The sequence below is a fragment of the Mastigoproctus giganteus genome, chromosome 13, assembly GCF_048544385.1.
Source record: "Mastigoproctus giganteus isolate SK-2022 chromosome 13, ASM4854438v1, whole genome shotgun sequence".
Classification (NCBI taxonomy): Eukaryota; Metazoa; Arthropoda; class Arachnida; order Uropygi; family Thelyphonidae; genus Mastigoproctus; species Mastigoproctus giganteus.
Window position 1 is genome coordinate 55,098,577 of NC_143587.1, and position 24,786 is coordinate 55,123,362.

At 36.2% G+C, this 24,786-nt stretch overlaps 1 protein-coding gene across 1 annotated transcript in view; it reads right to left on the reverse strand.

Annotated features, from left to right (window-relative positions):
- The window catches only part of LOC150076069 (alpha-catulin-like), a 330,340-nt gene that overhangs the window by 250,112 nt on the left and 55,442 nt on the right, over positions 1-24,786 (reverse strand). The window lies entirely within an intron of this gene.

The following is a 24,786-nucleotide window of genomic DNA, read 5'->3' on the forward strand; positions in this document are numbered from 1 at the left end:
AGAGACTTCAAAAGAAACCTATTGTCTCAACAGGCAAAGAAATCGAAAAAAAGCGTTGTTTCTTATCTCAAACAGGTTTTTCTTTTCACTTTCGGAATTCTAGATATTAATTAATGACTGTGATAGAATGAATCTAATTTTTATTACTGAACATACCAACTGCGACAAAAAATAACAAACGAAAGTTTCAAGTTTAGTTTGAAGTTCTTTTCTTCAAAAAAATAAAATAAAATGAAAAAGTGTTCGCGAGTTAACTTCCGTGTCTAATTGTTGACACCGAAAATAAGCTTCTTTGTATTGGTTTACAAGAGCAGAACAGAACAAAAACGTATATGTATTCGTGTTTTATTATCAATAAAAAAAGTTATTTAAACATGACAGTAATTGAATTTACCATTCCACTGTAAAAAGATACTTTGAATTATTTATAACAAATATAATAACTGAACAATAAATGCCGCATCCAACGGTTAACGTTACTAAGATGAAGGCTTTAAACGTCGATAAAAATCATTCAAAAGAATGCCGCTGAAAAGAAATTTTTATTACTAACTGCGCCTATTTTAGCTAGGCTTAAGTGCGTAAACGTTCTGAGAATATTGATGTGGGTGATAGTAGGAAAGGTCTACATTTCTAAGGACATTTATTTCGAACTTCATTCATATTAATGTTGATATTCATGTTACATTGCAGATGGATATCTTTGCAGATGTGGATGAATTTAAAACAGCTATTAAAACTTGACACACTTTTAAAGACGTGTAAGCCTCGCCAGAAACTGTTCATTCTGTGTTCACAGCTAACAGAATCTCGCTTCCAGTTTCAAAAACGAATCGCTAAAAATAATGTTCATTTGAAACAGATGTTCTTGTTTTTAAGGGGGTAATTACGATTTAGTTAATGCCATTGCGTATATCATTTAATATATTATTTTCCATTTGCAAATTTAATTGCATAATCCACATACATGGGGGTGACTCTCTTACCTTGCGTAATTCAGATTCGATGTTTTCATTTAAAATGAAGGATTGCTAAAGGAATTCTAATAAATAGAAACAATCAGTCAATTCAGAAACATCCTAATGTCATGAAGTGTCCAACGCCTGAATTTGGCCAGAAGAACAGCAAATCTGAGTAGTTATATATATAAGGGTCGATTCATAAGTAATGTCTCTTGGGAGACAAAAGTTTTGTAACTGAGTTAGCATCATGAAATTTTATACCTTGCTGGTGCAGATATTAAGGCATAAACATGCTAAAATAAAGTTTCTGTCTATTAAAGATCTGACTGAAGTTATGAACAATCAAACTGATGTCCGTTTCCTTCAAATGTCAGTAAAACCTCAGCTATCCGGAAAAATTCAGGAAGTTAAGCCACTATTGATATAAGCAATGTTCTTTAATGGTTTGCACGTTTTAAAGGAGGGAAGGAGGCACGTTTTAAAGGAGGGACCGAAGACCAAAAAACTGTGTGCGTTGAAGAAAACACCAAGATTTTGGATGGAATGGTTCAAAATGACAGGTCAATAACAAAATATACAATGGCAGGGTGTTCTAAGAGAAAGTATTGCCCATTTTATACACGTTAGATGTTTATAGCAAAATATTCTGCAAATGAGTACCCAAAAAAGTGATTTGAAATTTTCCAGACAAGAGACCTATCTGTCAAGACCTGTTGTAGGGGTACAACTTTCACGGAATTTTTTTTTTTTAATGGCCTTATAACAGATGATGAGAACCGGATCTTCCATTATGACCTTTATCCTAAACTCCAGTCTATGGAATGGAACGTAATGATACATCCATCATCTCCAGTGAAGAAAAAACCTCGAATTGCCAGATCACAACAATAAATTATGGCCAGTGTTTTGGGGCAGAGAAAGTCACAATTCTGGTTGATTTTTTAGAGAAAGATCAGACTATAAATAAAGAAAGATACTGGGAAACACCTAATAAACTTAACAGGCATATATAAAAAGAGAGCTCAAACAGGACACCAAATCATATTACATTACAACTATGATAATGTCAAGCCACAAACTGCACATTAGACTTAGATGAAAACTGCAGAGTTTTGTCTCATCCTGCAAGAGCCAGATTTGGCCCTGCTGACTTTTTTTTTTTATTTAGACATATGAAGAGATATCTTCGTAGAAAATACTTTTTGATTGATAAGCAGCTGAAAAAGACAGTGATGGAGTGACTTCACTAGCAAGGTCCATCCTTTTACCACAGCGCATATGCGAGTTGTAAAGAACGATGACAAAAATGTATTGATAAACAAGGTAGATACATATAATAATGTTTGCATGCTTCCTAGTGTTTGTACAAATGCCGCTAGCATCTAAAATAATAATACTCATTACGGCTGCAACGACAGGAATCGGTATAAAAAAAAAAAAGTCGTGAGAGAATAACGAATGAGTATGCACAATGCGAGATCGAGCCCATACGCTACACAAAGAAAATTATGCCCCATACTGTTGTGTCAGATCAGTTAAGATAAAGATAGGAATTCCTCTGGTCTCTTGGGAACGTAGTATACTCCACTAAGAATTTTTTCTTTTTTTTTCTTTTTTTTTTTTTTATTAACAGACAATTTAAGATATTTAATTACATATGACTACCTAATTAGCAAAGTTAGAGGGGGGGAAAAGGCAGCAATTGGAACATAAATGTACATGGAAAACATGAGAAATGACACAAACAATATAAAAAAGATATGATGGAAAGGTGATGTTCTCAAATTATAGCTATAACAATAATTTGCAGGTGGGGTATGGTGTAATTAAAAATTACAGATTTTTAATTTCTGGTTTAAGTTTTAACCTACGAATGTGATTTTTTTTTTTTTTTTTTTTACATAAGAATCCCAAGTACGAGAAGTATTAGAATCTATAGTACTCAGTATCGTGCATGGGTTGAAGGTTGAGCATATGAAAGAAGATACTTGTTGACATAAGATTTGAATTTCTATAGATTGTCATTATCAGAAAATACGTATGACGGGAAGCTGTTGCAGAAAACGGATGTTGAATAAATAAATGAGGAAGAAGAAAAATTGGTTCTGTGAGTTTGAAGTTCGACAGTAAATGGATACTAATTGGTTGCGGCACGACTTCGGAATGCTTTGGAAGAGAGCGAAATTATAGAAGTCAATTCGGAAGTATCTATAGAAAAGCATGCAGCAGAAACAGTACGTCAATGACAGAGAGTGGGAAGACTTCGTTAGAGAAGAATCATTAATTAACCTAGCTGCCCTCTTTTGAATTGAATCTAGAAGCCTGAGAGGTCACCACCCCAGATGTGGGAACAATATTCCATGGTAGGGCGGATTTGCGATTTGTAGAGAGTGGACAGCTGTTTGGAAGAAAAGTAACGCCAAGAGTGAAAGAGAAAACCCAGGTTTTTAGATGCAGAAGAAGCAATATATGAAATGTGCTTATTCCAAGAGAGATTAGAAGTCAGGGAACTCCACAATAGAGATATATGACCTTGCATAGAAATCAGAGTATCATCGAAGATACGCATAGGAGTAAAAGAATCCTTTTTGTGAGATGTAAGACAGGACTGAGCTTTGGAAGGATTGAAATCAACTAAGTTACCTTTGCCCCACTGGAGAATTACCTGGAGATCAGCATTTAAAGAATTGGTAATGGATATTCGAAAAGTTGAAGTTGTTTTTGCAGGGCAAGGTTTCTCAAACTGGAAGGTGGAATGCAATGTGCTATCATCAGCAAAACTATGGATAGGATTTCTGGCTAGTGGAAGAAGGTCATTAATTAATACAATAGGAAAAGAGTGGAAGAAAGAACCGAACCTTGGGGAACATCAGCATCAGTGGAGAGGTTGGAAGACAGAGAGCCATCTACCATCACCCGCAGTGTGCGGTCAGAGAGGAAACTGGATACCCAATTACAAAAAACAGTTGGAAAACCATAAGATGGAAGCTTGTGAAAAGCCTTTAAAACGTCAAGAGCAATTGCTTTACTTGCAAACTTTTCCATTGAACTTGTCCACAGATGGGTAACATAAGCCAGAATACCAGTGGATCGGCAAGAACGGTATCCATACTGGCGATCGTTGTTCAGATGGAAGATTTCTAGAAAGTTTAAGAGTTGGCAGTTAATTGATTTCTCCATTACGTTAGAAAGAGTAGAAGTGCAAAGGGATGATAATTGGATGTGAGGGATTTGTCACCCTTTTTAGGAACTAGCTGAATAAGAATTGATTTCCAAGCAGAAGGGAAAACACCTTTGAAATAAGAAAATTAAATAAGGCGGCAGAGAAACAGGAGTAAGATGAGGTAGCACAGGTTTTGGGAACAAGTGAAGAAATTCCATAAGCACCTGGAGCTTTCTTAGCATCCAGATTATTCAAAATCCTTCTGACATCCTTTTGATGGAAGACCACAGGAGGCACTGAATGGAGTATAATGGGAATGGTAGGAGGTAATTTACCAAGATCATCAATACATGAGTTAGAAGAAAAGTAGGAAGCTAGCAGGTCAGCTTTATCTTTGGCTGAAGTGGAAACTGAACCATCTGGTTTTGACAGAGGTGGGAATAGAGATAGGCAAAAGTTTCGGCCAATAGCTTTGGCAAGAAACCAGAATGCTCGACAACCATTTGGACAAGAAGCAAGTTTTCTGCTCTTAGCGTGTTCGAAATCTAGTTTGGACTGATTATTAACTGCTTTACAGTTGTTTCGAATTTTGGTGTAGGCAGAAAATGAACTTGAAGATCTGGTTTTTTTTTGTTTTTTTTTTTTTTGTTAGTTGTTGGCACATCAGCTTCTGTGACCATAATGCACCTCCCAAAGTTTTTGCATTTACTGTGATCCAAGCGCGAGGCGGGATTCGAACTCGCGACCTTTGGGTTGCCAGGCAGGCACTTTACCCACTCGGCAAGATCTGGATTCAAACCAATTACGATAGCATTATTATCTTGAAAACCTTACCACATTTCTTGGAAAACCAAGATTTATATAAAGGACGAGACTTTAAGGTGGAGTGTAGAAGAAACGATTTCATCCCTACAACAATAATATCACTGACAAGATCTGAGCAAACATTGACATCTGAAGATTTTAAACATTAACCGTCCAAAAAAAAGAAATCTAGCAGATCATCCCATTTTGCATTTTTGTAATGCCAAACAACACGAGATTGAGAATGGCCACGAGAGAAAGACCCTACTGGAGAAGAGGCCATCACCAAGTTGTGATCTGGGATATCAGTGGTCTCCAAAGTGGGGTGCGCGAATTAATCCGCAATAAATTAATATTCATTAATTATGAAAACTTTAGTTTTTCGAAACGTAATTGAAAATAAAAATTATGTTTTTTTTTAATACTTCAATATGCGGCTTTGTTTGATCATGCATGTTCAAGTACATACATTTTGTACTTTAACTTCAATTTAATTTTGTTTTGTATTTTTTTATTTGTGATCTTTTAAAATTACAGTATATGTGATTTTAGATATAATACCTTCCATGTAAATTATTTATAAAAAAAAAAAATATATATATATATATATATTAATAGTTATATTAGTGATAAAAGGAAAGAAAGTTAAAAGACAATAACTAATATTTATGGGTTAATGCAGTTGCAAGCAATCATGCAATACACCCATAATGTCTATAGAATATTATTAGAAAAAGTAAATCAATCCAATAATAAGAATACCATCAGGGCCTTAAGAAAACGCAAAAAAAAAAAAAAAAAATTATTATTAATATTCGATTTATATTCGGCCTATACTGGTTTATATTTGGCTTAGATTTAAATTACTTAGCATATATTGATCATCACAGAAACAGAGAACTTCTTGTCGTTTTTTGCCTTCATTCTGGGTGGTTGGCCCCAGTTGAAGTCATCTAGATTGTCGGTAAAAAGCGATAATAATAATTTTTTTTTTTTTTTTTTTTGCGTTTTCTTAAGTCCCTGATGGTATTCTTATTATTGGATTGATTTACTTTTTCTAATAATATTCTATATATATATATATATTAAACGTATATATTTAAATTTTTATTCCGGGCTGCGCACGACCAAAAAAGTTTGGAGACCACTCACCTTGACCGTGTACTTAGAAAGGTTGTTTGTGATAAAAAGATGAAGCGTGTTGGCCGCTTGGTTAGGATTGTCTGGTATTCTGATAAGAAATGAAACGTAAATGAAAAATCTGTGCGATTTTTCATTTACGTTTTTCATTCCTTAGTAATTGCAAAAGCCTCAGCATCTCCACTACCTGTGTCTCTGTGATTAGAAAATGGATGTCAGCTGGAGTTATGAACATTAAAATTACCAAAGAAAATTACCTCACTGTTAGGAAAGTTGGACAAGAGAAAGTCAAGTTTCAAAGAGTTAAAAGTGATTAGTGGAGTTAGGAGAACGATAGAAGCAACAGGTGAATTTGAAAGAATGTGGTAGAGAGATTTAAAGCCAGAGAAGATCGAAAAAAGGATATTCAAAATTATTAAGTCTCTGACAGGGAATATCAGAGTGGATAATCACAAGTACCGCCTTTGAAGCGAAAGGAACGAATCATACAGTGAATAATTTGGACAACTGAAATGAATAGTGGTTGAATCCACTGATAACTGCGATTCTGTCAGAAATAGTAAATGGGGGTTTGGTAGACTGTAAGTGGAAATGGACATCATCGAGATTGGAACTGAGACCACGTATATTTGTGAAATGAACAAGGAAGTGTTTGGGCGGCTTAGATCTTTTCGCGGATGTTTGTTCTATTAGTTTGACAATTCATGATGTTTTCAGTAGTAAGAAAAGGTGAGGCGGGGGAAACATATTATATGAAGTAATGAAATTCTTCGATATGGCGTACACACGGCTAGAATGTATCCAGCTCCTTGGCATAACGTTGGCTCGGCAATGCTCCCGCGCATATACACTACGCGGACTCTCTCCGGTCACTATCTGGCAGGGTAGAGGCAGCGAGATTATACACTAGTAACACGAAAGCCTCTTAAAGAGTTACTAATAGGTTCGACCCCGGTGGAATATCTAGCAGCCGGCCTGCGAACTCCGTTTTAGAGCAGTAACCTCAAAATGTAAAGAAAATTGGATCTCGCCAGGATATCCATCATAACTTTAAAAGACATCAAACATACTGCATGATGGAAGACATGGGGGAGGGCTGCTGGAGCAATAAGCAAAGTGGTGGTATTGCACCGATTAATGAGAGTCATCTACCATCTAGTATTGCCTGATAACACAGAGGGGCGGCATTCCTTCGTGTGGTGTGGTCGACCCTTGCTTACGTTGGTTCGCGCCTGGGTAGTCACCTCTAGTATACTAGGTGCGTGCGTGCGTGTATTTGCGTTTCTGGGTGGCTCCTAGGCTAAAAGCCCATCTCCATCTTGTCCTCTGTGTTGGTACAGGAACTCTGTATAGCGGGCCTGGAAAAGTGTAAATGTTTGGGTGTGAGATGTTAGTGTGTGTTCTGGTTTGTCAGGCCACTTTTCCACCAGGGAGCAGCCAACAGCTGGGCAGCTGCTGTCTGGTGCCCAACCCTGGCACTAGGATCCTGGCCTGGGTCTATTATCACCAGTGATGTGCAAATAAGCACTAAATACCGCACGCACTGGAGGTAGTGCAATACTAGTGGGTGCCGGCAATCCCACTCCCAGGTAGTCCACACCTGGGAGCCAGCCAAAAATAAATAAATAATAATAAAATAAAATAAAAATAGTAAAAAAAAAAAAAATAATAATAAAATCGTTACTGGAAAAAAAAGAGAGAGGGAGAGAGAGAAAGGAAGAAAGAAATTGAGGAGATCACTTAATTACACCCTCTGAGAGCCAGGGATCTTAGTTGAAGACGCTTCTTGAAAACATTTGTAGCAAAATCTTGAAGGGCTTTAAAGTTACTGGCACACTCAACAAGAACACTGACGTTTTTTTCTGATAACTCTGGAACAAGACCAACTAAAATCTGTCTAAATTGTTCATATTCCGGGCAAAATAAGAGAACATGTATCAAAGTTTCGAAGTCATTACATGTATAGTATGGATCAGGTTCACGTCCACGTTCAAAGAGCTTAGCCCGTAAGGAGATAGGAAGTGTACATATTTAGCGTAAACCATGAGCTGATAGCTGGGAATGAGGTTAGGTGGTCAGCCTTTTGTATATATTTCCTAGTGCTGAGACCAAATTGGCTTTCATCCCATCTGCATTGCCAAATTCCAGTTAATTCACTCCCAATTCTAGCCTATTCTTGCTTTATGTTATTTGCGGGGTTGGTTGTTATTCCGTACGCTGTGATCGAAAGTACCTTTTTGAGATTGTACAACATCCTCGATAAATGATATAAAGGTCAAGTGGCATAACTCCTCCCAAAACCTTTGTTAAAACGGGTAAACGGGATGATGTCCTTAGGGCCACTATACATTTCATTACTGTGTCTTATCTCCTGTTGTTCCGGTGTATCAAATTTAGGAGAGTCCAAAGGGAAAAGGTTGGAGACAATAGACCTTATTGTGGAAATTCAGTCACTTGTTTCCTGCCCTTGCTCCATAACAGTATTATACACGTCTCCTGCAATCATTTTATTTTTTGTAATGCGGTAAATTAAATCCCACGGTTCCGTATTCCCTATTTCTTTAACTAAGTTTTGCCAACAACTGCTCTTGGAATTGGCAATCTCCCTATGGTGTATTTTCCTGAGACTGCCATAAATTTCCTGGTAAGTCTGCACATCCTCAGTTGACAGATGTCTGTTTCTCTGAAGGCTCCTCCGCGCTTGAAGGACTTGTGTTTGTAAGTGTGACAGCTGAGGCGTCCACTACGGGACAAAAAGTTTTTTGGACTTTTCTCTTGATGGCGTATTGCATAGCAAGGAAAAGATGAGTCCAGATAAAGTTGACATATTCGTGTGCAGTCATTGAGTTTAAGGCGTTTTGAATATCCTGTGTCAGGATAGAGTGCGGTTGTGTGGAGACCACAGGTGGCGCCTTACCCTAAACACTATGTGTAAGGATAGAATTTAGGTACTCCTTAAATTTGTTTCATTTTGTCGACTTCATTGAAAATCGTCGAAAATCTTTAGGTTGTTCATCAATGCAGTGTGTCTAGATAAGACCCCGAAAATAATAGCCTGTGGTCACTATTAATAAGTCCTGGAATTACATCCCAGTCCACAATCAAACCATCCATTTTAGCAGATATTAAGGTTACGTCGATATTAGATTCTCCATTGGATGTGGAGAAGGTGGGAGGTTTGTCAGATAAGTTTTGGACACAAAGATTAAAAGATAGGATAAAGTCTTCTAGGGCTAAAGCCTCTAGGGTCAATAATTCTGCTATGCCAAAAATAGGATTGTAAAGATGTAATCTTTACAATCGCCACTGTAAAGGTGCAATCAGAGGATTTGGCCGTCACAGAGCGACCGGACCTAGTCGAAATTAGGTCCAATTCACTTATATGTCACCCAAATATCAGTTCCATCAGCGTTTTAGACTCCCAGGTAACAAGCCCAGCTTGACATACCTAAGAGAATGTCTGTGACAAAAAATGCACTGTTAAAACTGTCGCCAGAGTTGCTCACCACTTACAAGTAAAAATAAATATGTTGTAAAACATAATTATATTAATTTGTGCAGTTACATAATAGGATTTATACCAGTAGTAAATATAATCTGAAATAAAATATCGAAATATTCTACCATACTAATAAAAGTAATACGGCACCCCGCTAATTGAAAGTGAAACGGACTTGGATATATGCAAGCAGGTGTGCTAAAACGATAATTAAAACATGTTATAGAAAACTATCAGTGTGTGCTATATTGTGTAGCAAGTAAACATCCTCGTGTCCAATGTTGACAATTTGCTGTGAAAATAATAGATGGAAGGTAATCCTGCTTATTATTTCTATATATAGTATAACTTTTATTATATATTAATAAATGAATACCATATATTGTACTGTATTTCTTCTGGTCTAGATAAAATAGTATTACCCCCAAATAATCTTCGGCCGAGAAGGGCTACGACAGTAAGACTAAACTCGGTGTAAAGTGTACGCGATATTGTAAGTTTGAGAAACAGGAATAGAGCATATCATATTTAAACTTCAAGTTCTGGAAATAACCAGCAGTCTACAAATTTGCTCTCACTGATAACGATCTTTACTTTATGGCCTCTTTCTCAAACTGGGATGACAACAGTCCTGTGGGGTGACGAGTTAAAATACACGCCCGTTCAGAGTACACGCGTATTATGAAAGGAGATAAGTCCTGCAGGCATTTTCACTGTAATTATGTACACAATGTGGGAATACATTCACACAGTGGACACACAACCACATTACAAAACATTAAAGCTACACATAATCTGAAAGACAAAAAGAGAAAATCAACCTTCAACTAAAATTCATATTAACTGTGCATGTGGAACTCTCAAAATGCATCTCGACCAAAATTATCCGAAAGAGGAAGAGGCTATAGAAACAGCATCAATATCATGACCCAAAGCGTGTTTTTTTTTTTTTTTTTTCCTTCACAGCAAGAAACAGTTCCAGTTACTTGAATAAGTCTGTAAAAGGCTATTTTAATTTCATTGCTTGACTGCGCGGTGATAAATTTTGAAACGTCTAAATTGGAGCATTTATGTAAGCAAGAGGAGGATACTCCGGTGATATTTCATAACCAGCTGGGAGAATAAAAGCTATTCCACAGCCTAAGTGTCGATATTTATAGCTGTTGTGAGCCATGTGGTTCGCAACAATAATAAACAGTCAAAATATGCTCTGCTCCTTCAATATATTACGTAAGGCACAGGGCCTTCAATTGCGATCATATTTCACGCACTGTTGTCACAGGAGCCATCTGACAGTCAAAAAAAAAAAAAAAAAAAAAGTATTAAAAAGAGACAATGGAAAAAGAACTACAGTATTTCAGAAAATTAATTTCCGGATTTAAGTTTGAAACGTCATTTCTTTCTCTCTATTGTCATCTTTTTATCAAGATGACGATAAATGATTAGTGTTACATATTTTGAATCAGTAAGATTTTTCTTTTTAATTTAGCTCACGAGCATCTTTTCCCACTCGTACGGTTCATCGATTTATGGTTTTGTTTCATTTTAAACATTTGAAGAGTCTATTTCGAATAAATGAAGATGGATCACGCTATTTCAATGATGACATCTGACATTCTGAATTTTTGCATGGAAAACGGAAAAAAATTTTGTAACGGAAACGTGATTAGAAACTGGAAAAAAAAAAAAAAAAAAAAAACAGTATATATTTTAAAAATTTAACAAATGGGATCGTTCTAAAGTGCTATAAATTTTGTCACCAAAGAAAATATGATAAATGCGCATGCGTATCTATAAAATAGAACCATGAAAAAAAATTTTAATTATATTTCTATGCATGAATAAAATTTTTAATGCTAAGAAATAGTCGACGCAAAAATGTTCTATACTAAAAATATACGGTAAAATCCTAATATTACTAAAGTGAAAGGACGAACAAGAACCATGAATTAACTCTCAACCAACGGCAAATAATGATTCTCAGAGAAAACACGGAAGGAAATGAGTGATATTCAATCCAAAAATGTGTGGAAATGATTCGGCCAGTTTGGTCCGGAAAAATCTGAGGGTTTTGTTTCTAAACTGTGCGTGTTCCTCAATTCATTTTTCGAGGCCGGCCTCTCCTGGAATAACTTATTGACCAAGCATCAATAATGATTCTAAATTTGTAGTCAATTACAGCAGTTGTCTAAATAAATCTCCATAATGAATATAATCTGAAATAAAAAGTTAATTAAAGAAAAAAAAAAAAAAGAGTACGCAAAAAATGGGTCTAATTCGATGTTGGGGTAGTCAGACAAACAGGAAACAAATCTCAGCTGAAATTAGTAATTTATAGCTTTACATATTAAGGAATTGTAACGAAGGCACTACTAACGTCTCAAAAATGTTCCAACTACTACGTCTTGAAATGTCAAAGGTATAAATGCCAATAAAAGCTGGAACTTCTTACCAAAACAGTTCAAACTTTGCTTTGTTCAACCTTGAGCTTTCATCAATTACAGAGCGTGGCTACTTTTCTTCTTTCTTTTTTTTTATTCCTTAAGCAAAGCATACATAAAATTTTAATTAATTTAATTAAACCGAAATTAAAAACATGAAATATTCCTAAACAATCACGTCTGTTTTGCTCTACTTGAGCACTTAACAGTTATCTGTTCCAAACTGTGTTTTTCCAAAGGTTTTTTTTTTTTTTTTTTTCAGTTACTGAAAATCAGACAGTGATTTGGTAAAGTGTGGAGAGTAGATCATAATTCAATTTACAAACTACGCCAATTAACACGTAAAGTAAAGAGTACAGTAAATTATAAAAGTACTGTAATTAAACATAATTTGAATAATGAAATTAGTAACTTACGCCAATAAGTGAATAACTAATCTAATTTTAAAATTTATGAATTCAATTAAAACAGCATTATAATTGTAATAAATAGCATTCATAGCGAATTGAATTTATATTCAGATGCATATGCGAGACAATCTAAAAAATGATTCCGTAAAATCAGAAATGAAACTTTATTTTTAACAGCAACTTTATTTCTAATGAACATCTGGGAAAGAATTGTGGAAGGAAGGTTAAGGCAGGTTCTTCCGGGCAGTTTGGTTTCATGCCCGGAAGAGGAGAAACAGATGCGGTCTTTGCTTTAAGGCAGGTGATGGAAAGATACAGGGAGATGCAAGCAGAGTTGCACATGGTGTTTATAGACCTGGAAAAAGCATATGACAGAGTGCCCAGACAAGAGGTATGGAGATGTATGAGGGAGAAGGGTACATCGGAAAAGTACGTAAGGCTTGTGAAGGATATGTACGAGGGAGCAGTGACTTAGGTTAAGAGCAGTGTAGGTATGACTGAGGGGTTCTCTGTAGAAGTTGGACTGCACCAGGGATCAGCTCTCAGCCCATATCTGTTTGATCTGGTAATGGATGTGTTGGCGAGAGAAGTGAAGAGTAGAGCACCATGGAGTATGCTGTTCGCGGATGATATTGTACTGTGCGAATCATCCCAAGGAAAGGCAGAGAAGAAATTGGAGGAATGGAGGAAAGCGTTGGAAGATAGAGGCATGAGGATAAGTAGAACAAAGACAGAATATATGGTATTTAATGGAGAAGTTGAGAGTTCTATAAAACTGCAGGAGGAAAAGCTACCATCTGTTTCGAAATTTAAGTATCTGGGATCGAACGTTGAGAGGGATGGAGAATTGATTGCAGAAATACAGCACAGAGTGCAATGTGAACGGCTGAACTGGAGAAAGATGAGTGGGGTGCTGTGTGATAAGAAAGTTAATTGTAGATTGAAGGTAAGTGTGTATAAAACTGTGGTTAGACCCGCATTGATGTACGGTGCTGAGACATGGGCCCTTGTAATCGCCCAGGAAAAGATGGAAGTGGCGGAGATGAGGATGCTAAGATGGATGTGTGGTGTGACGAGGAAGAACAGGTTAAAAAATGACTACATTACAGGTGGGCCTCTGAGTAAAAAAATACAGGAATCTAGGTTGAGGTGGCTTGGTCATGTGGAACGAAGAAGTGAGGAGTATGTAGGGAAGAGGTGTGAAAAGCTGGAGGTGATAGGGAAGAGGAAGAGGGGGAGACCTAAGCTGAGATGGAAGGACAAGGTGGCAGATGATTTAAAAGAAAAGAGGATGGAGGAGAGAGGAAGCCCTGGTTAGAAAGGAATGGAGGAAGAGAATTAAGGAAGGGAATGCCGACCCCATATGAACGTGGGAAGAAGGCGAGGACAAAGAAGAAGATGCATATGCGAGACAATCTAAAAAATGATTCCGTAAAATCCGAAATGAAACTATTTTTAACAGCAACTGCATGCCATTATTTATCCATATTTAATTATGTTCGCAGCCACCTCGTTTTCAATTTAAAACTATGGAATGTATTCAATTTAGAATACAGGTTGGCCTAACCCGGCATACAGCACGATAAGATTTATAGTATTTGTGATTATTTAATTTTACAATAAGCGTTTTTCAAGTCGACTATAATCAAAGATATTTGATTACAATCGACTGTTCCTGTTTAACTTTCATTGGTTAGTTACGTATCAGTATGTTCCCTTCTCTCTCGGTTAACTGTTTTTTGTCAAAAGAATCAAGAAACAGTGGGGGAGGGGGAACCCCCCGTTTAGCTTTAATCAGGCATATCCCACAACAGTATAAATAATACACACGAAACTTTTTCATCCATTATTTCATCCGTTGCGTTTACAATATCCTGACTTACAATGTCAGTTAGTCATTTTGAATAAAAGTCAAGAAAATCCTGGGGGGGGGGGGGGAGGGAACTTTATACCGCCTGAGAAAGCTAACTCGATTTTTCATAAAATAGCCTTGGCAAGTTCGTGTCGTCAACGGAGTTTACACTTAGATCTTTCCAAATGGGTTTTTTTTTTTTTTTTTTGTTAGTTGTTGGCGCATCAATTCTGTGGCCATAATCCCAAAGTTTTTGCATTTTACTCTGATCCAAGCCCAAGGCGGGATTCGAACCCGCGATCTTTGGATTGCCAGGCAGACATGTTACCCACCTGGCTAGCCCGGTCGGCATTCCAAATGGGTGAAAAATATCATAGTCAATTAACGCATTATATGGAAGGTGGGGAAATGAATTTTAGTTTAAGATAAAAAGGGATAATAAAAGAATCTTTATTGCATTAAGATAAATACAGTTATATAATACAATATCACCAACTAAGCTGACTGAATTACTTTCACTAATGTTTGATTTTTCTGGACGAAAAATCAAACATCACTGAAATGAAAATCTTTCCCAGGGGCTCAAATCTGGTGAGTATGGGCTTGGCACACCCAGGGTCCTGGGCTGGATATCATCATTATTTTTCTTAGGGATTCCCTACTACTTCTTACTCTTATTTTCTCTCTCGGGGTAATTCAGATTTTTTTTTTTTTTTTGGCTGTTGCCTCAGCTTCCTTGCACTATATGGCTAATAATAATAATAGACTAATTTGCTTTTCTTCATCTGATCATTCTCATTCACTTATACCAGATAGATACCTTGCATAGCTCTATTTTCCCTTCTGTAAATTCATGTTGTTGGAGGTGGGGGATGGAGAGATTTCATTTAATCCATGAATAAGAAAAGCAAAATGTCTGATTAACATTAAGATCTCAGTTGGCATATCGCTGTAACAGAAATAGGAAGGATTCGTTACTCCTGAATTTCTTGCTCTAACCGTGATATCGTATTCAGAGTCATATAAACATCATCACCAGTCTCTAAACGGGAATGGTGCTGATGTTCATATCGATCCTAGGAATAAAAAAAAAAAATTAAATCATTGAACTTTTTTTTTAATTTTCAAAAACATTTATTGAAAAAAAAAATGCTCGTACAAGTTAGTGCTATGCATCATCTCTGCAAATAGTAAAAATAAACGAAGTCATTTCCAAGGCATCGTTTTGTGAATACCTTTCCCAATGAGTTGCCTGTCACTATACTATTTCGAATAAGTAGCACTTCTCCAGTAGAGAAAATACTGTATTGTTACTTGTTCTCAGTGGGTACCACCATCCAGACGGCCGCTTCGGTGGGTAGGTAGGTACCCAGTGGTGCATCGACTGACAATCCAGTTGTGAATTAACTCCATAATATGAGAGATACCAAATGGTGTGATAGTTTAATTTAAAATTAGGGAGAAAAGGCGTCGGACTACGGAAAAGATTACTTTTCTGTAGTCTGAGGCTTTTAGCCCTAATTTTGACTTAGTTTTAAAAAAAATACTCTTAATTCAGAAAATATGCCTCAGAAAAATAATAACATTTAATGTTATTTTAAATGCTGGTGGACTGCACTGGACCTATACTACAGTAGACTGTCGAAATAACGGCACATTGAGATCAGATGTTCTCAATTTTGAAAGTGAATTCTCTACTGATATCACGGATTATACCGTTGTTTTACATTCATTTTAAATTAAAACCCCCTCACTATGACTCCTAAAGTTAATAAACCTCATACAGAGAAGAAAAGAACAACATTAAAGCTTAGTATAATCCAAACTATTACATTAGAGTCACCCGGAAAGTTGATTCATATACCCATGTGTATTGTGTCTGTAAATTTCGTGTGTTCTCTGTTCGATTTACCTGTTTTGCTGGACGAAAAAAATCCCAGTTTCTGGAGTAAAAACCTTGCTATCTACGCCTGCGCCCCACTAACTCAGCCACAGAGTGAAAAAAGCCCATTAAAGTTCCTTGCGACGGGATTCGAACCTGGGCCTTTTCCACCCGGTGATGATACCACTGTGCTACCGCGCAGACTAAACTTGATATAATAAAGAAAATAGAACGGGATGTAAGCAGAAGTGTATTAATAGCAGAATATAACATTGGATCGTCAATATGTTTTTTTTTTTTTTTTTGTTTGTTTGTTTTTATGTGCAGTTAATAAAATTGCATTCTTAATATCTCTATTTATTATTTGGCCTCGTTATTTCTGCATTAAATACATTAAAAACAAAACGTTCTAGATAACGGGAAAATCGAAATAACGGCACTTTGAATTCCCGACGGTGCCGTTATTCTGAAAGTCTACTGTACTTTCAAGAAAGACAAAGTAAACACTTCAAAAATAAAGCACACTGTCAGCTAAGCTTCAGTACTAAGAAGAATGTCTGGATATTCAATACTATCTGGCTAAATTGTTACAAGCCTCCAGCAGTAGCACGTGCACAAATATAAGATGCGTACAATTTATGTGTATTGCATTTAAATAAAATGTATATGACCTTTTTGAACTGGGGAACAAATTAAAATCAACCTCTTCCTTATATCAGTTTCTGTTTAGCAGTTGTAGCGTTTCGAAATCCCTGTATTATCTTTATTGAATAATGGATTTTTTTTTTTAAGAGTAAGTGAAATAGAGTGAACTGAAAGCACTGCGTAACACCCATATACAATGTTTGACATACCAACTGCGGATATAAAATGTTTTATGACTAACTCAATTCCTGCTAACTAAAAACATCTACTTTATATCGAATCAATCGTTCATATGTACCTACTGCTCTTTCAAGGTTATTTCATCATGATTCCCACAGATATCAAGGTAGTGTCAAAACAGGAACGAGTTATGAAGAGACAAGTAGGTGTTTCAACACCACAACGCGCCAGCTCACGTTGTGTTATCGGTCAGGCGGAAAAACAGATCATTCATATAGAATATCTTTCTACCTCCTCTCCCCTTCCCCGAGTTGTTTCCATCTCATTTCCTTCGATTCTCAAAAAACTTCCCTGAAATCAATACAAAATCTGAACGTTTGGATATTCAAGAGGGCAAGAACAAATAATTGGTAAATTTAAATTTTAACTTAATTATAACATCATTTGTGGAACTTATCAGCCACAACTTTTATAGATTATATTAAATGCAACGTAAAGATATATAGTGTACAGTTAATAACCACCAATCCACAGGAAAATCGAGCATACCTCTACATGCCAGGTATATAAGCTAGCAGCAGTCATTTACAGAAATCGTTTAGGGTACGACTGTAGTAAAAGAAGCAGACAGCGTGACCCATTCGTTATTGAACATGAAATGATAGCATTACCACAACTATATCAAGAGCGTATTGGGAATGGCTCATTGAGGGAAAGTGAGGGACCAGAGAGTGTACTGAGTCATTGAGGTTAATTATCAGGACTGGACTTAGGAGATTCGTGTGGACTGGAGAAGTGCCAACGTACCATCAATACATAGAGCAGTTCTAAGAGTGAGGTCCATAAATATACAGTGCTTAGTCTGACTTCAGTAGTAGGGATAATCTTGGAGGCAATCCAGGGACATTTAAATAGAAATGGCATTCTGAAGGACACGGCATGGTTTTATTAAGGAAAATCATGTTTAACTAACCTGATAAACTATTTCACCACGGTTATTCATGAGCTGGATGTAGGGAATGATTCCGACATAGTTATTTCAATTTTAGGAAAGTATTTCACACACACACACCCTCATGAGAAGTTACTGTATAAGGTGGAACACGTTGGGATTAATGGAAAAATTCTAAAATGGATCGCAGGGTGGCTGCAGGACAAAAGGTTGTGATTAACGGATATTCTTCGGACTGGTGTAACGTCAGACGTGGGGTTCCCCAAGGGTTGGTTGGTTCTTGGACCACTGTTGTTTCTGATTTTCATAAACGACATCGAAGAAGGGACAGAGGATGTGATGTCAGAATTTGCAGATGATATAAAGATTTGGAGAGTCGTTTATGTTCAGTGCCAAGCAGCACCCTTTCAGGATCACTTGAACAAGCTTCAAGAATGGTCAGAAAAGTTGCAACTATGTTTTAATGCTGCAATATGCAAGGTTCTTCTGCCCTTGCTTATTGCTGAGTATTAATGGAATTTTTTCAGATTGGTGTAATATCCAGCCTTGCATATTGCTGCATTAAAACATAGCTGCCACTTTTCTAATCATTAATATCCAGCAATATGCAAGGGCAGAAGTTCTCTGAGCAGCGTAAACAGGCGAACAGGAAAGTCGATTGTGTCCTATCGATGATTTATCGAACATCAACCTGCAGAGATAGGGAGGTCATAATCTCGCTGTATAAGGTAATTCTAAGATAGCATTTAGAATACTGTATCCAGAGTATCCATATGGAGACCTCATCTGAAATTTGAGCTGACATTGAGCTTCTTGAAAGGATCCGAAGAAGGGTAACTCTGTGGTAAGACGACAAAAGGGCGACCGCACCAAGAAATATTTCGATTACGTGGGCTACAGAGCTTGGCAACCAGGCACCTTAGAGGGGGCCTGATTGGGATCTAGAAGGTGCTGACAGGAGTTAATAAAATGGATGAAGGCGGGAATTTTCATAGTTATAAAGAATTCCAGAACTAAGGGCTATAAATTCAAATTACAGGGAAGAAGTTTAGACTAGATTGCATGAAGTTTTCTTTTAGCCAACGAGTTGTTGATTACCTCAGCAAGTAGTTGACGCTGACAGTTTGAAGAAATTCAAAGGTCAACTGGATAGTTACCTACGCGAGGAAGTCTGTAGTTTCCTTGCACTATACGGCTAATACTAATAGCTGAGAGGGGAAAAAAGTGCAGCTGGAAACGAATAGTCGACGCCCAAATGTATTGGAGCATGGTCAGAATTGTACGAGGCATACTGGCTCGGTCTAGACAACGCTTTTGTTGTCGCCATCCACTTATGATTTCTGGTACCTAGGGCTGAAATTCAGCATTTGGAGCATCTGATACAATGATAATGAGATTAGATGATTCGCCCAACAGAAAGTCAGTTTCACTATGTCGGGGTTTTTTTTTTTTTTTTTTTTGTTGCGACATTTTTGATACTAAACTCTCCCGATTCCCAAAAATAAAGAAATAATAATGAAAATAATTAAATTTTATTTCTTACTTTTTAAGAGAACTTAAAAGAAAAAAAATGGGAAATAAAAGTGCTAAAAAAAAGTATAAAAGCTTTATCGGCATTTCAAAGGTTTAATTTAAATTTAAAGTTTTGTATTTCCCTAATGTTCACAAAACGAAATTCTTGAATTTCGATTCACGTTATAAAGGAAATATAACAATATAATGATACAGGATTACGGGGGAGAATTTATGAAAAATAACAATATATTTAAAAAAAAATTAGCTTGTTTGATATAATATTTAAGCTGTCAGTACTCGCCATTAATTTCAAAAGAGCAGTAGTCTGTGAATACAAACCTGAGATAGACTAGTTTCGGACGGGGAGGAATGAATAGCTAGTCTAAATGTCATTTTTGACGGAAACGTGTTTCTCCAGCACAGATACCAAACCCAAACCTGAAGCTTTAATCCATTTGCTTTCAAAAGTAGCAAAACTACACTAAAGTATTCAGGGAGTCATTTTTCAAGTCGTAAGTGGCACGCCAAAACTTAATAACAGCGATGGGTATCCTCCCTCCTCCTCCGTAAGGAGATACGCAACTTCTATTCCACAGAACTTGGTTCTGTGTAATAACTCTTTTGGAAATAATCCAAACCACTCGCTTAAAACGAAGCACATGTTGCGAAGACCATATGACTGAAGGAGACGTATTTAAATAAATATCTTGAATGTTTTGTTTTTGAATAGTACAAAAAAATTAAATATCGCTATTGACGGACCCCAAATGATTTATATGTTGCGCAGGCAGAAAAAACAGGAAACCCAACTCCCTCTGCCTGCGTTCGACTAATTATAAGTTTTGGGGAGGGCTTTAGAAGTTCCTCCAGTCATCGACCAGCTTCGAACCCAGCCTTTTCCAAAATAATTGCATGCAGCGATTGTACCATGCTGACTAAGCTGCCACAGGGAACTTGGATAGTATAACGCTATACAGGACTTTAATTTAGGTTTGTTGAGTAAACTGAGTTCATTGGCATAATTTTTTTTGAATTTTATGATTATAATCTTTAAATTTTATAACTTTTTAGAAGTGCATGTCCAGTTAAGCTATTTGTCACATTTCGGCTAAAATTTTTAAATCTGATGTTAATTGGATTAAGTATTAAGGTTTGTATTTTGCGTTAATAAAATTTAAATCTTATCTAAATCAAACTTACTTTTTTTTTTTCCTTTTAACTTCCCAATCACTGTAAGCAATCTGAGCTTACAGTGATTTGGTTTTGCATGTGGTTTTCACTTTAATTTTATGTAGCTTGCCACTGGCAACAAAAAAAAAAAAAAAGCGACTTCCTATTAAAATGGAGGGGGGAGGGAGAAGGAAAGGTAAGGAGAGCAAAAGCACAATTGAAGTATATAATTTTTAATAAACTTTTTAGTTGCTCTAATGAAATTTCTAGTCGATATACTAACGAGCCAGCTAAAGTTTATCGTTACGGGAAGGCAAATACTGGGCATTTATGTTAGTATTTCATAAACCTTGTTTGCACTCGATTTAATTGAAAACGTGCCGAGATATTCCAACGCGCGAAACAAGATTTAAGTATAGGGTGTTCAAAAAGTTTCTATACAGTAAGTTACAAAAGTTAAATGTCAATAAACAATAATACCAGGTAAAAAGCTGTTTTATAATGTATAAAAACTTTTTCAAAGAAGAAAAAGTTACAATAAACAATATTTTACGATCAAAACTGGGTATTTACACCATCTTCGACTTCATTTTAAACGAAACTTTAATGTGAATTAAATTTTAATGTGCGTAGCGCCGGGTACGACTTAAAAGTACCTGCCTTGCATACCGATTTTTTTGAAAAGAACACCAGACGTATAACTGTTAGGTTTTAGTATAACTACTAAAACCTAACATTTCCCAGCACACGTTCTCAAATACTTTCCATAAAGTTAAATCTTCAAAAATGTTTTATCATTTTAAAGATATGAGTAATATAAAGGTCAAAAAATTTTCTAGTTTAAGGTTCAATGGTTAGTTTATTTTTTCAGTAAATTCCCTTTCCAGGAATTTACATGCTTTTATAATGATATCTCAAATCAATATTCTTTTATAATGATATCTCAAATCAATATTACTTCGTTCTCTGATTTACAAGGTCGTTAGTCATTTGCGCAAACGCACATCAGTTACTTAATGTCGTATTTAAAAATTAACTCAATTAAATTCTGGTTAATTAATATCATAATCTCGATTCTTCGTTTACACTTTTCGAATGATATATGATTTATCTTTTTAGGTGCAAAACTTGAAGCCAATATCTTGAACAAGCATATATTCAAGATCGGTTAAGATTTACTCTATATCTTTTCGCATTTACGTAATAGTTCTTTTATGCATTATATCTAATTGAGAATTAACTTTTTTGAACAGATCTTCCTTTAAACATTTTTGACCTTTTGTACGCACTCTTTCTCCTCCAGAACTAACCACAAAATTGGCTATATCGCCAATTCCATTGCATGTCAGGGATATGCTGTATCTCGAGGTATCCTGTTGTAGATATTTATTATAAAATGCAGATAAGCCAAACTATCTTCTCACATATGTTTATTATGTTTACATAAACGAAACACTGTGCTTGGATAAAATTAGTACAAACGCAGAGTCATAATGGAAGTAACAGCTACATTTCGATATGACTTTCAGCAGTAATGCAACACACATGCTAACAGTAATCAGTCTCTTCCCAGATGCGTTATAACACAGCAGTGTAACTATGCCAATCGCTGCAGTGATCCTACTCTTCAAGTCGTTCACATCAGTTGGCAAAAGGGGAGGGTGGGACTTGAATATCTTGTCTTTAACGTGTCCTAATAAGAAGTCCAGTAAGCTAGCTGGCCACAGAATTGTACCTGCGCCCTTTGCCCATAGAGCTGGAAAATGGAGATCCAAACAGCTAGCATGCTTATAGAAGTGGGTGGGGGGACTCCATCTTGTTGGAAGGACACATTGTTGCTGGAGTCATCCACGCATTTGCAGGTTCACATAATTCTCCTGCATGTCCAAACAAACGGAATGACAATCGTTCTGTCTGAAGAACGGGCTGTACACCTTTCTGCAACCTAAAACGCACAAAAAAAAAAGTGTTGTTCAATGGTTTCCTCCCTTACGGTAGGCTTGCCGGTTTTCTTACCACTGTCTTATTCCAATTGCAGAATGAACATATGTTTCGTGGAGTTTTGCTGAACCTTGTACTAAATTTCTTCCTTAACATACGTCATAAATTTCGCTTCTTACATCAAAATAAAAAAAAAAAGAAAGAAAAATGTGTACTGTGCATATTCTTTCTGCACCAGTGTATATCACTATTTCTGTTTACACTATAGCAGCGCCGAAAGGCGTACACTTCAGCAATCAATAACAAATGAGCATGAAATCTCCCGATTATTTTTACCATTGTCAGTATGTTGATCGTAATGAACAAATTTACATACTTTTAAAGTTGTGAAGTATTTACATACTTTTGTCTTAACCTGTACAATTCAAAACACAATACTGTAATTTTGTTATGCATTTACTATTTATAAATCTTAACTACTGACGATGTATTACGTATAGTCTGAAGTTAAGGTCATTAGCCTGAAAATAGTAGTTGAAGCTACAACATAGCTTTATGAATAAAGTCATTCACTAAGTCAAATAAAGAGGTCACTTTGAACCTCTTCTGACACTTGCTAAACTGAAACCCTGCACTTAAAATAACAACACAGGCTGCCAAAGTTGTATCTATATCGTATATGCTACTTCGTGAGGGTTTATCAACTTTAGAAGTACCAGCATGTGATTCCAGACGTTTCGAAGAAGTCACCAAAGATTACCATCCATTACCGTCTTTAATAAAAACCAGTTGCTCCTCATGCTTTACTTATCTAAAGCACAACTCTGTAACTCAAGATTAAGGACAGCCAGTACTTGAACGGAAGCGAATGCCATAATTTGTAGCGCTGTTGCATAACCCACCGTTTACAAAACGATTACTAAAATTAGGATTTCTGATAACGGTTACCAATACTGGAACTCATAAACCATATCTTCTGAAATTGTTTAAAAATATGATTAAGAAATAAATTTTGTAGCAGGAAAATATATCTCGGAATTTCTTACCAAAACTGCTAGTCTATAGTTTATTTTGACTAGATAAAATTTACCGTATTTTCCGGACGATAAGACTTACCGACGCTTTAGAAGGCAAATTTTAGGAAAAAATATTTTATTGCATATATTTGAAACAGCAAATTCATATGTGCTTATGAAATAAAGGTATAAAAAAGTGAGGCTGCTTGTTTCTTCGGGCTTAATGGCGCAAGGGCAGCTAGGCCATAATGTGCCTAAACTGTGGTGAGTTGTGACATACAGCTTCCTGAAAGGTTTTCACTAATATTTAAAGCGCGTTATAATATGAACCTGGTTGAGAAAGGTGGATATTTTGGCCACATCTGATCTGCTAGCTAACTAACGTGAGAAGCGTACTTACGGTAAAAAAAAGCCAAATGTATCGTATAATGCCAATCACGTGTTGCAAGTCTGTCGCATCAGTCATTACTGATATTACAGTCTGAACTTTAACTTTCTTCAAAGAATGCATCATCATCAGGACATTAAAGATCATTACCGATTTCAAATTCCTTGAAAGACATGACAACTGCCCCGTGTTTCAAACTTCCACTAATTTTTCAACATTTGCATACGTGGGAAATGGTTGATCGCCTCATTCGTCCTGCCGGTGTCAAATCGTGATTTGGTGCATCTATCCATTTCGCTCATCTTCAAACATGAATGCATAAAAAGGTTTGTTAATTGAGATATCCAATGACTGCAGCTGGCTAAGGCCTACTAGAATTACAGCTAACTCCATGTTTAATTCAGCACCCGCCATTTTTGTTGCCTGTTACATGTGGTCTGAAATTGCCACACAATAAAAGAGCTGGCTTTTTTTATTTTTAAAGGTAATTTGGACGTTCTGGCCATACTGTCTCTCAAGACACGGTTAAAAACAGACATCATAGGGTGCACCAAGTATAGCTCCGAACTGTACTACGCAGGGAAATTTTAGGTAATATTTTCTAAGGAAAAAAGTGCGTCCTATAGTTCGGAAAATACGGTAAATAGAAACAATAAACGATTAAAAATAAAAACAGAATTACTATAAAACATTTAAATGCGATTAATTTTACTCGCATTTAAAATAGTTTACGAGTAATTTTAGTCAACAACTCTCAAAAAAAAAAAAAAAAAAAAAGCCACTAGAATGTCAACTATAAAGCCACACTCGGAATGGTGGGATTGCG